Genomic DNA, 13337 nt, shown 5'->3' with positions numbered 1-13337 from the left:
AGCAGGTTCCATGATTCACTGCAGGAAATTAATAGACTAATACTGTTCTCTCTCTGTTTCAATTCCAAAAAAACCCACGTAAGAAGCTCATTAGAGGCGATGATGGACGTTTATGTTGATTTGAAAAACGTACACTCCATTTTTTCAACGATTTTCTTTGCTCCATCTTTCCTCGCGTACATTTAAAAAAATAATAATAAAACCGCTCCTCCTGTCAGCGTGAGCAATCATTAACACATAATTTGATTGTTTTTTCCCTCCCCTCCTCCTCCTCCGTGTTTGATATCTCTGGCATGCTTGCAATTGAACAGATAATTATTTTCTTGATTAGCTTAGTTTTTAGGCAACTTAGCAGGCCTGTGATATTGTGATATTCCTCTGAAAGTCCCAGGCCAGACGCTGCGCTCCATCTGAGTTGGCAACGAGGCCGCCGTGCAAGAACAAAGCGCCCAACACAGCCAAGCACACGCTGCAGTGTACAATAGCAACTTAGGAGACCCAATTCGCCAGACAGGCACATATCGAATTCAGTGGGACGGTGAGTGTCTGAAAAGTACATTCAAACTTTTTGTGTTTCGTAATGTTTGTATGGGAGTGTGTAATGGGAGTGTGTATTCATATACTGAAACTCATTTTTTTTAATAACATAAATCAGGAAGCAAATATTTTTACCAAGGAAAGCATGACCTGAATATTTTATAAAAACTATTTTTTTTAATATATATATTTTCTTTCTTTTGCATTTTTTTCATTTTTTTTAAACAACTGGACAGACGAATTCAATGTGACATTATGTGTTATTTTTAAAAAGTCTGCAAAGTACATCAACTTTTTTCCATTTTTAATTAGATAAATCAGGCGGTAAATATTTTTTTCAGAGGAAAGGATAACCGGAATAATTTATAAAAAAAAATATATGTATTTTTAAATATCTATTTTTATTTCTTTTTTTCAGGGCCTTAGATATGATTTTTTTTTTTACATTATTTAACTTTTAAAGAGCCATATATCAAATTCAATGGGACATTGTGTGTTATTTTTTAAAAAGTCTGCAAAGTACATAAAAACTTGTGGGTGTATTCATATACTGTCAAAATATGATCAAATGTTGTTTATGATCAAATAAATGCAGATTATTTTTGAACTTTTAATTAGCGAAACAGGAGGTAAATTATTTTTTAACCTGATTTTATTTAATAAATATTTTCTATTCTTGTTTTGCATTTTTTTATATTTGTTTCACTTTTTTTATATGAAACTATTTATAATACATTGATCGTTAATTTATTGTAAATTGTTTTGAGGTCATACATTACCAAAAATGGTTCCCACTATTAAAGCGCTAAAAACCTGACATTATATGACTGAAACTAAAACTTTAGTCACGCGCCATGAACAACAATAGGACAGGACAGATATATCGCTCGGCCGTGTTTACCCACACCATCCCTGTCCTGTCGGCAGAGGGGCTTTTAAGTGCTTCGCTGTGCTATAATCCTGCCGAGACATGACTCCCTTCCCCGGGCAGACGTGTGCAGCTCCCCCTTTTTTCCCCCAATGCACGCCCTGCTCCCGGCTGCTATGGCGGAGCGGCAATAACTGCTGTTTGCTCACAGCCTCCCATCTCCTCTGACACGCACAAATTGAATATTTTCCCCAAACAGTGTTGCAGCTGTGCACAGATAAGCACGAGTCTTGTTCACATATAGCACAATAAATGTATGTGTGTTTGTGTGTTGTTCTTAAATGAATAGAATATTTCAAATGAATTGCATTTTCTTATAATTCTGTGAAATCTGTGCAATGTATTTCTTTTTTTTTTTTTTTCAATAAAAATCCGGTGCACGGTTGCTTTTGATTTTTCATCTATGGTTCTATTTCCTCCTGCTTCCCCATGTTGGGTGTGACCAATCCTCAGCTTTACTCATGCACAACATTTTGAAAGCCAAACATGTGCGCAACATGCTGTAAAATATGACTTACAATCAGGTTGCCAGTCGTATCTTAGACTTTGCACTCAAGGCAGCTGCCTAACCAGCGCGTGGAGCTGCCCTGTAGGCTAACATCCATGTTGTTTCTCATCACCAGAGTTGAAACGCAAGCTATCGCGTCACGTCTCGCTATGAAATTACTTCGGCAAGCGGAAGTTTCTTCAGCCGAAACCCGCAAATCGAATCCCCCCACCACCACCACCGCCAGCACCTCTCCACCTTTCTGCACTGCAGGGCCTTTAGGGAAGTGGAAACAAATGTTTGGTGTTGGAGGTGGGCGGCGTAATAAGGGTGGGGGGTGCACACAGTAGCTCTCTCAGTCTTTTACCGATCAGCAATCGTAAAATAAAATTAGTCCTATGAAGGCGAAGCACAAAACATGCGCCTTCCGTTACGTTCGACCTCTTTACAGCCGGGTTTATTCCATTTAATGGCAAGTACTTATCCGCCCAGTATGACTCCATGTAGGTGGTTTAGGGAGAAAAAGCAGACCCACAATTTATATGCCAAAATAAGCATCAGAGTGTAAATCTTAATGCATCCACTCCCTGCTCTGCCGACTTCTGAGGCATCGGCAGCCTCGCTCATGGAAGAGGACACCATTCTGACATCAGGCTCTAGTGAAGAGGCGGACAAAAGAATGTGGACGCTCATCAAGGTGCGTTTACAACAATGTGACATGGAAAAGACTCCATTCAATCATAAAACAATATTAAATCAATAACAAATGACCTTAATAAAGCCAAAGTACCCGACTTAAGAATCCCCAACCAGGCTCCCGTAGCCGAGCGCCGATCAAAACATACAATTCGCCAAGAGAAGCCAATCTGGGATGCTGTTGTCTATTGTGAGAGAAAAGGGAGCCAAAGAAGGAAGGGCGGGTTGGGCGGGTGCGGAGAATCAAGCAACAGCCCATAATGTCACAAATTTTGATGAGCTCACACCCGCTCCCTCCGTTTTCACACTCACTAGCCGGAGTGTGAAATAATGAAAAAAAAAATCACAGAGTTGAGAAAATGGATGGAAGGCACTTGTGACTGCAACCAAACCCTTCTGAGAAGTGAGACGGTCCGTAATCGATCCGTATTGAGAAGCCAAAACGCTACATAAGCCAGGCCCAGTTCTACTTCCTTTCAAATACACCGGAACTCAGACTTGGAAAAGACGTTTTCTTCATTAATTTCATCAATTGACCCACTTTTGTTGGCCTACAAAACACCTCACCAGCCGTGAGTCACTGTACGAGGAAGCTTGGCAAACGCAGCACAACACAACGGGGTGAGACGAGGCAACATTCCAGCCAACAGAGACTCCAAAAAGCAGAAAAGACCCCTCTGATATGTTAATGTGTTTATTTTCCGAGAGGCTGAATGTTGCATTTTTTTTTTTTTTATGCAGATAAACACAAATCCATTCAGGAGTGGCGACCTACCTCTTTGCATTAGGTCACCACGTTTTCTCACAAAAGCACTTGGACTCACATTTGTGGCACTTTATCCTCCAAATTATGTTCTTTTTACATCCCCCAAAAAATATAGTGGCGATATGTGACGTCCGCTATGCACACCGGAGACGTAAATCCATGCAGGAATTTGTAGGACTATTTCCAACCTGTAAAACTGAGACTATGTCAAGCACGGGGCTAAATTTCACCAATAATCCAGTGATGGATCACCGATGAGTGCTGCTGTGTTTGGAGAGGGGGGGTGCCGTGCATCACCAACCCCGCCACGGCGTGCTGCTCAACGCATGCATTTAACATCTTTTATAAGATATACATATGTATATTATGCTTCTTTTCTGCACAGCCATTTTACTACTCATCTACCTGGACCATTCACATCACATAGGCTACCTCCAAATTAATTATTGCCTCATTTTCTACCCTTTTTCTTCCATGTCTTGGGAAAAAAATAGCTCTGGTCCAATTATAAAGGATTAGAAATCACTTCAGGTCACATTGCTCCACCAGAAATCCCCACTGAATGCAACAAAAGCATCAATGGCTTTATTTTTTTGTTTTTTTTAAAGACCAAAGTTAAAATGCTTCCATCACTGAAATGCACTGTGGGCGCCACAAGGCTGCACATCTGTTGCTCAGGGATTTTTCTGTATTTTGTGGTTATTTGCTTGTGACTTTTTAAGCTGCAAGAGGAAAAAGCTATTTCATTGAGTCACGCATGAGAGAGGAAAGTGACTTTGCATTCAACTTTAAAAACAGCATTCATGAATTAAAGGTGTGGAAAGGAAACGTACCTTGCAAGTCAGAATGGATGGGAATTGGGGGGAAAGAATGAAAACGAAAATAAGTCAGGTGGTGTGTGATGGAGCGGTCCTGTGAGGGTCTTTCATGGGCAGCTTCTCAGGCGGCGACGGCGACGGGTCCTCCTCTCAGCCCGGCCGTGCCTCTCTTCCTGGGGCACACTTCCATAGCCAACAGTCGCTCACAGTCCAGTCTCATTAACACCTCTGCCGGAACCCAGCCGACACCATCTAGTCTGTGGAGCGGCAACCCCGGCGAAACAAAAAGCAAAAAGTGACGGCTGGATGGCGCTTCTATCCCAGGCTTGTGCTCCGTCCGTGGGTCGAACGCGCGGAAGTTATGAAGCCGAAAGGGAGCCCGCTCACCCGTTAGTGTAGGAAGCGACGAGCGGCAGACTTCCAGTAAGCAGAGCCAGTCAGTGCCTCGGCCGGGAGCAGGATGCAGTGTGCGGGCACCCACTGAGAGCAGGGTCGGGACGAAAGCACGGACTGGACTTTACCGGATCTGGACTTGATGAGCGCAGCAGCAGGAGTAGCAGCAGGCGCCTTATTAGCTCGCCATCTTCTTTTGGGGAAAATTCTAATGAAATCACAGCGATGATGTTATCGATACATTAATTGTTGGCTCTTTTTTCTACTGTGAGATGTGTTCTTTGCTTTCTGCAAGCAGGCTCATGCAATGGTGGGCAGTCCTGACTCTCAACCAATGAAAAGGAGGATTTGGTGACTTGAAGCATTTATGAAAGCACATTCTTTAAACTCAACTATGGATCAGCATTTTTTTTTAAATCACTTATCACTTATATGATTGAATCATAATGGAGGGATTCCACCGTCTCACACAAAGTACAAAAGTAATTTTAGTTCCTAGTTATTTTTCAAAAAAGTATTTTTATAATGGAATTATATGACCAAAATTATTTACCAGGGAGAGTAATTACTGCTACACTTATTTTTCCAGAACCTTCAAATACTACATGTAAAAGAATTCCGTTTTGTTGAAAGTCAAGTCTTCATCAAGTCATGCTGAATCTTCATGGAGCACTCATGAGCCAGTGAAAGTCAAGTCTACGTCAATAGTCAATTCTACATCGAGACCCTGTGAGTCAGTGAAACTTGAGTCTTTATCAACTACATGTGAATTAGTGAAACTCGAGTCTACGTGGAGGACCCGTGAATCAGTAAAACGTGAGGCTGTCTCAAGCACCAATTAGTCACTGAAACTCGAATCTTTGCCAACTACGCCTTGAATCAGTGAAACAATAGTTTTTTGTCGAGCACCCACGAGTCAGTGAAAGTCAAATCTTCGTCGAGTGAAACTAGAGTCTACAAAAAGGAATTGCGAGTCAATGAACCTCCAGTCTTTATCTAGTAACTGTGACTCAATGAAGTCGGTCAAACTGGAGTCTTTCTGGAGTACTCGGGAGTCAGTGAAATCTGAGTCGTTGTCAACTACCCAGTCAGTGAAACTCAAGTAACCCTGAGTCAATGAAATCTAAGTCTTTGACGTCGTCGTCAAAGACTTAGGTGACTCCAGTCTTTGCTTAGGAACCGTGAGTCCGTGAAACTGGACTTTTGTTCGACTACACAAGAGTCGGTGAAACTCGAGTCATCGTCCAGTACTCATGAGTCAGTGAAACACAAGTTTTTGTTGACTACCCACGAATCACTGAAACTCGAGTCTTTGCCAACTACGCCTTGTGTCAGTGAAACAATAGTTTTTATCGAGCACCCATGAGTCAGTGAGAGTCGAATCGTTGTCAAGTGAAACTCGAGTCTACAAAAAGGAATTGCGAGTCAGTGTAACCTGAGTCTTCATCTAGTAACTGTGACTGAGTCGTTGTCAACTACCCACTCAATGAAATCTAAGTCTTTGACGATGACTCGGGAGTCAGTGTAACTCGAGTCTTTGTTTAGGAAACGTGAGTCCCTGAAACTGGACTTTTCTTCGACTACACCAGAGTCGGTGAAACTCAAGTCATCATCCAGTACCAGTGAGTCAGTGAAACACAATTTTTTTGTCAAGTACATGACAAAAACATGACAAAAGTAGTATAGTCATAGTAGTATAGAGTCAGGGTGACAAAGTAAGCAAGTTAATGGAGATCTGATTAGGTTCGGCTAGTTTACCTTAAGTTGAGGTGAGGTTTGTTACTATTCAATGTGTTTTTACAAATTGCATGAAACAAAGCAAGTCTACGCACAAGAGTTGCCAGTTCGCTTCCGCATCGGGACTCACGTTGTGACATGGCCGAGCAGTTGCGTCCTGAAACATTATGAGGCAGGACATGGGTACCCACCTGGCTTCAATAAAAACTGTCTTTCACCCGCGGTGGGGAAATGTGAAGTTGAGTCATGCTTGCCAGGTGAAGGTGAACGCGGGAGAGGGGGCCGACTTATGTTTTCATAAGCATAATTTTACATAATAATATACATGCCATATTTTGGTGAGGGGAAGCGCAAAAAAAAGAGAAAACAGATGTAATAAAAGGTCACCTCGTGGCAAGCATCCATAGCTGGAAACATGTTTATTTATAAGCGGAGACTTAAAACACATGTGGTGTCTTCATAGGACTTTGTTAAACAGCAATTTTGTATTCATTCTAGTCTGCAGCCTTAAATTGCCAACAGAGGGCATGAAACTATTCCTTTGAAAAGATAGCTGACACATAACTCAACAGAAAACATCAAGAGGTGAAGACAGCATTATCAGAGGAATCGTGAAGTAATTCACCCCATTTGTGTGTGTTTTTGCGTGTTAAACCTATTTGTGCCATATTTCTTACATCGCCACGGCAAGCTTTGTGATACGGGGATATTGCTTTCCAAAAGGAGGCGCAATACTACCAAGTGCTGAAAGATAGTTTTGCAGATTTTTTCCAAATTTTCCTCTAAAAATAGGCAGTTTTTCCACAAAAAACATCTCACAATTTATAAATATGTGACAATACAGGTAAAATGTACAGCATGCATGTACCACCGGTGAAAAAAAAGCACAGAATTTTTACATGTTTACATCTCGATGATTCATTGATAATGTTTTTTGTCATGTTTTGGGATGCTGCACTAATGTATAATCCTTGAACGCACCACAGTTGTGTGCTGATTCCATCTGTTCATCTCACGTTATCATTCATCAGAAGAAAAAATCTTTGTCAAATACCTGTGAGTGAGTGAAACTCCAGTCTTTTGTCGAACACCCTAGAGTCGATGGAACTTTAGTATTTGTGGACTACCCGTGGGTCAGTAAAACTCAAGTCTTCGCCGAGCACTTGTGAGTCTGTGAAACTGGAATCAGTGAAAATTGACTCACCATAAGTCAGTGAAGTCCGGGTCTTTGTCAAGTACCTGTGAGTCAATCAAACTTGAGTCTTCATCAAGTAACCAACTCGAGTCTTAGTCAAGCACCCGTGAATCAATGAAACTTGAGACCTTGTCTAGCAGCCATGAGTCATTAAAACTCATATCGTCAAGTAACTACAACTCAGTGAAACCCTAGTCTTTGTCAAGTAACCGTGAGTCAGTGAAACTCGAGTCTTCCTCAAACACCTGAGAGTCAGTGAAACTTGAGTGTTCATCAAGCACCCGTTCATCAGTAAAACTTGTGTAATTTCACAGTTACAAAGTAACTGGCTTTGTAGACTACCCTGAAATCAATGAATCTTGAGTCTTCATTAAATAACCGTGATTCAGTCAAACTCGAGTTTTCTTCAAGCACCCGAGTCATTCGTCACTTTTATTGTAAATGAGGTTAACATCAATGTCAAGCTAGTTGGATGGTTTGGGGGGGCAATATCAGCCAGATTTCTCAAGTACCCCAAACACAAAATCTCTCCTGGTAAAAACCAGATTGTACAGACACGACTGCTGTTGTTCCGTCTTATCACGTGAAGATGCTTTGGACGGGCTTCAGTCATCCATGGTGAGGGCAAACATGTCTCCCCATTTCCCATGTGGCTCAAAGCCTGCCTCTTAACCTCCAATTGTTCCACTAACAATGCTTATTGGTTCCTTCCCAAAATATTTGCACATGATTGACATGTCAGGCACACATGACCAGTCACAGGACTGCCAGACTGACCCCGATAAATTAGAGCTCAGTCAGGTTTAGAGTTTCAGAGCACAATTAACAAAGCAGCTTCTAAGTACTATGACTCATTGTTCAATTTCTTCCAGTCATGTAATCGTTTCTGCTGGAGTCCTTGTGACATTGATGCACGTTTATTGGTATTGACCTTGAACCGTGTACAGTTTGATGGTGTAGGACATGACATATACTTTAAAGCAACAATTGCACCTTTCATCCTATTTGCAATATTTGCCTATTTCTACTTGCAGGCTTTGTTGTGGCAGGAGATGAAGTAAAGTTAGATATCAACACACGAAAATCTGAAATAATAATAATAAATTAATAATAACTAACTTCAGACTTGACTATGATAAGTAGGAATCGTTATTTCTAAACCTATTTACGCCATTCTAAAGACGTTTTTTCAAATGCCACCCTATAATCACCAGTGCACTCATATTATCCGATTTAGTACTTACAGTCAGAATAAAAATATAAATAAGACATAATATAGAGTGATTTGAAACTCTTACTACACATAATTATAATTTGTGTTATAGTTAATTGAATAATTTTTACGCTTGTTTAATTTGCAATATATACTACAAAACAAACTCACACATACATTTCATACCCTTACATACTTATATAGTAACACTACTTATGCTTGTGCTAAATAATTTGTACTTTAGTTCATTTTAGCCTTGAAAGTGCTTAATTTAGGTTAAAGAATATGTCAACTTTACTTAAACATGCATATTTCTGATGCCACACTGTTGCCAGATTGTTGCAGAGCAGACCGGAGGCTGTGCTGCTCCAGCGATACCATTTTTTTTGTCAAGAAAGTTAAAATACAGGAAACCATCAAAACGTTTGGATGCCGAGAAAGAAGGGCAAAATACGGGAGTTTCTCTGGGAAAACGGGAGTGGTCTCCTTGGATATGGAGCTCTTGGAGCAGACTCCCAATCAAAGAAGGCCTGTCTCAACACAGTGGAGACTCGGTTAATATTTATGTAGCCACGGGCAACCATGCAACTTGGGAGACTTGACCTCACTTCTCCACCTCTACAAGGAGCTGCCCTGTTTTTACTCTGCTTGAACCGGGCTTCCTTTGTGTTGGCAAGATGATCTTTCTTTATTTTTTTTAGAAAGTGGATGTTTTGTTGTCGGGGGGCAGGTGATCTTGTGGTGATTACTGTACTTCTGGAATGTATCTTGCATCTTTAAAAAATAATGACATGTCTTCCTAATGGAACCCATTCGAGGCAGACGGCCGCCCAGTACCAGGCGGAGTTCTTTCCTTGATTGCCAAAGCTTGTGTGGGCTTCAGCTGATGAGGAGCATGTGTAAACTGCCTTGAGATTTATTCTGTCGATGGTGCACAAGATAGAGGACGATTTGAGTGATAAGTCATTGGTTTTCCAGGAGGAAGGAACATTTGAAGATGAAAAAGAGAACATCTGTTGCCTTCAAAACACAAAATGGTAAGGCTAAATTACTCTGGAGTTGCTTATCCTCCAATTATTGGTTTCAATTGGCTTCTTAATGAGTGTAAAGGGCTTTTTATAGTCTGTTTTATTAGATGTGGCTGCATCACCATGAATGCTCGCTGTTGTCGGGGGCTGAAACGTACAGTACCTTTGCTCTGCTGCTGATTACTAAAGAACAGAAAAAAGCTACACTACCGCTCAAAAGTTTGGGATCACTTGGAAATGTTTTTGGGCCAGTCTGAGATATGGCTTTTTCTTGGCAGTCCTGCTATGAAGTCCAGCATCCTGAAGTCGCCACTTCACTGTTGATACTGACACTGGTGTTTGACGGCTACTATTTAGTGCAGCTGCCAGGTGACGACCTGTGAGGCATCTTTGTCTTAAACTACACACTCTCAGATATTTGTCTTCTTGCACAGTTGTGCAGCGTTTTTCTGTCCTTGTTAGACCCAGTTTGTGCTGCTCTCTGAAGGGAGTAGTTAACAGCATGGTAAGAGATTTTAGTTTTATTTTTAAAAATTGTTTGTGAAATGCATGAAAATGTGTTTGCAAGTGATCCCAAACTTTTGAGCGGCAGTGTAGCCCTAAAACACAATATTCTATGTGCCTTAAAAGAGTGATCTAAAATGACCAATACTGGAGGGGAGGCTGGAATTGAATGACTTAATAACATACCACAAAACAGCATGATTTATTCATAGATTTTGCATTGTTTTTCTGTCCTTGTTAGACCCAGTTTGTGCTGCTCTCTGAAGGGAGTAGTTAACAGCATGGTAAGAGATTTTAGTTTTAGTTAGGATTTTTAGATGGCTTTTCTAATCATCTATTAGCCTTATAAAATGATGAACTTGGATTAGCAGCCATACCAGGAGATTGATGCAGAGGACTGACAGTTGTTGATAGTAGGCCTCTATGCAAAAATGTACATCCTTCTTTGAAAATCATCTGATTCCTTTTAATTGTTTGTGAAATGGATACAAATGTTTGTGAAATGCATGAAAATGTGCTTTCTTTAGAAAACAAAGAAATTTGCAAATGAGCCCAAACTTTTGAGCGGTAGTGTAAATACAAATTTATTTTTCTGATGAAAACCGGCAGTCTGATCTTTCTTTTGGTAGTTTCCGTGTTCATATAGCCATAGAACACACTATCCTGTGTGCCTTGAAAGATCAGTCAAAACTGTCTCGTGGGTGTTTTATGAAAAATGACTGGGATTGAATGAGTTAGTTTGTTCTTCAAGAGTTCAACTCTGTTATAAATAGTAAAACATTCTACCTTAACTTTGATGATGAATAGGAGATATATTGACACTGGAGTGTTACTTTTGGATGAAACATCAAAAGTTTTTGGTGACTTGTTGAAGTGTCGGTGACAATAATTGCCCAAGTATCCCCAAATTGCACAGACTGCAGACTGACACTGTCCAATTGTTTTTGGGTTAACGTGTCTTTTTCTTTTGTATCGTACTGTCACATTTTCTAATCAGTTTTTGTTAAATGTGATCACTTAATTAAATCCGAATAGGGTGGCAACTGTGCAACTGAAATCAATCATGGAAAAACAGAGTCAGACTTAAGTCTTCAACTTACCTGAATCGATAAAGACTTCTTTGTCTTTTCTCCTTGTTTAATTAAAATGGATCCAAGAGCGTGGTGCGAGTTACCATCGTCTGTCGAAACATAAAAGCGTACATTTGGAAAAGCTAACATACAGTACCGTCAATTCAAACCCCAGTGAATGATCTCATCGTTGCGCTCATAACATCTCAGTTATTTAATCACTGTCTGTACAAAAAGCTGCTAGGAGCCAGCACCCCCCCCCCCCCCCCCCCCCCCCCCGCCTTAAAAGAACCCAGGACTTCTAATTGACCCAGTAGACAGGAAGTAATTAAAAAGAAGTCAAACACATGCGGGGCTTTGAGATCAAATTTGAGTGAAAAACCTGGGTCCAACGTGGCCATATTGGCCTCTGGCTTGCACAACTGTCAGAAAAGTTGACTGTTAAAAGTCGGCGCTACGTAAACAAATCACAGGGAGCAAACAGTGTTGTGGAGTAAACACCGTGCGCCTTCTCCAGCTGCGTTCTTTCATCACACGGACTGGGAAAGTTGGAGCGCGATGCAGCCTTTTTGCTCTTTTCAGGGGGGGGGATTGATGTCTGAGGCACAAGAGCAGGGGAGCAAAGGATATACATGAAGAATCTCTATTCAAATGTTTTGTATGGAAACTTGGGCAAGTGGAAACAGATGTGCTTCACTTGTGACCTATAAAAAATGATATATGGTCGCCAGTAATATGGTTCAGCAGAGGCCAACACTTCCAATTTGCTTCACTTTGCCCACGCTAGAACTCCGTCCCGCGGAAAAATGGACATATTTTTCAAAAGATGTGGCATTTCCACTGTAAACCCAACCCCTGCGTTCTGCATGCTTTGAAATGATTGAGCGAGACACCCATACAGTGCAGCTATCATAATTAGAATCCATCAGGCTAATGTATCATAATCAGAAATTATAAAACACGGCTCAAGCCAACGAGAACATCTGTGAGCTTTGCTCGTCCTGCGAGGCTTTCGAAAGTAATCTGAAATAATAAAGCATCACTTTTTCATCATAAGGCAGTTATTCTTCAATTGTCTCCAGACGTCAATATGCACAATCGTTACCACACGACAAGGAGAATGTGGAGGACTACACGTGTCATGCCAACAACAGTAACACAGCAATCAGACGGACTAAAAATAAACACAGAAAGACCTGACAACCAGGAATTGATGAAGCAATTTTAGTCGAAACTGTGTGTGAAAATGTAAAATAAATGCTGACATATCCTAGGAATGTGCTGAAATCAATGCAGCCACTTGGGATAGAACCAGCAACAATCAGGTTGGAAAAACCACCTTGGCCATGCCATCGTGCACAGAATAGGCAGAATGTTACTGTGACATCAATTTAACATTGAAATTGTCCATATCAATTAGATAAATGTCACAGAAAATACTGAAATATGGATTTTTTTTTTTTGATTTTTAAAAAAGGCTTAATGTTAGTCTACATGTCTCGAATGAGCTGAACATTTTCATGGTGGGATGGTTTGAAACTCTTTAAAATGTGGAACTAGTTACCGGATTTAAAAAAAACAAAACACTGCAATTGCTAAAATGCATGAATATGTTCACCAGTTAAACAATGACCGAGGATAGAACCAGCAACCACCAGCTTGGGAGACAAACAATCTAGTAACTGAGCCATCAGTCATCCTGTAGAATAGCAGTGTCCTAACTTATTCCTCCGAGGGCTTTGGGACCGGGAAGTCTGGGCTTCCCTACTGAGACTGCTGACCCGGGCCCGGATAAGCAGAGTAAAATGGATGGATGGATGGATAGATGGCTTTGGGATATCGGTGAAAAAGCATACTATTAAGACAGCGTGAACTTCAGTCTTTGTTTTGTTTTTTTAAAGGTAATTTTCAAAATATCGTATTTCAATATTTTTCTTTAAAAATCTTTGGGAATTTTCTCCTTGG

General features: G+C 40.8%; 1 protein-coding gene across 31 annotated transcripts in view; it reads right to left on the bottom strand.

The window, feature by feature from the left end:
* adgrl2a (adhesion G protein-coupled receptor L2a) overlaps positions 1 to 4917 on the bottom strand; it is a 140055-nt gene extending 135138 nt beyond the window's left edge. For 20 of the 31 annotated variants that reach the window (XM_058074168.2, XM_058074169.2, XM_078790321.1 and 17 more), the window contains exon 1: positions 4248 to 4915. The gene's annotated coding sequence lies outside the window, so the exon portion shown is untranslated. Of the gene's footprint in view, positions 1 to 4247 lie in introns of all 31 variants that reach the window. The other 11 variants (XM_058074180.2, XM_058074181.2, XM_058074187.2 and 8 more) reach the window with 2 other exon arrangements.
* Between the last annotated feature and the right edge of the window lie 8420 nt (positions 4918 to 13337).

The sequence above is a fragment of the Doryrhamphus excisus genome, linkage group LG4, assembly GCF_037039965.1.
Source record: "Doryrhamphus excisus strain RoL-2023G ecotype Guam linkage group LG4, RoL_Dexc_Guam_v1.1, whole genome shotgun sequence".
NCBI lineage: Eukaryota > Metazoa > Chordata > Actinopteri > Syngnathiformes > Syngnathidae > Doryrhamphus > Doryrhamphus excisus.
This window is presented reverse-complemented; position numbering and strand designations above follow the sequence as displayed.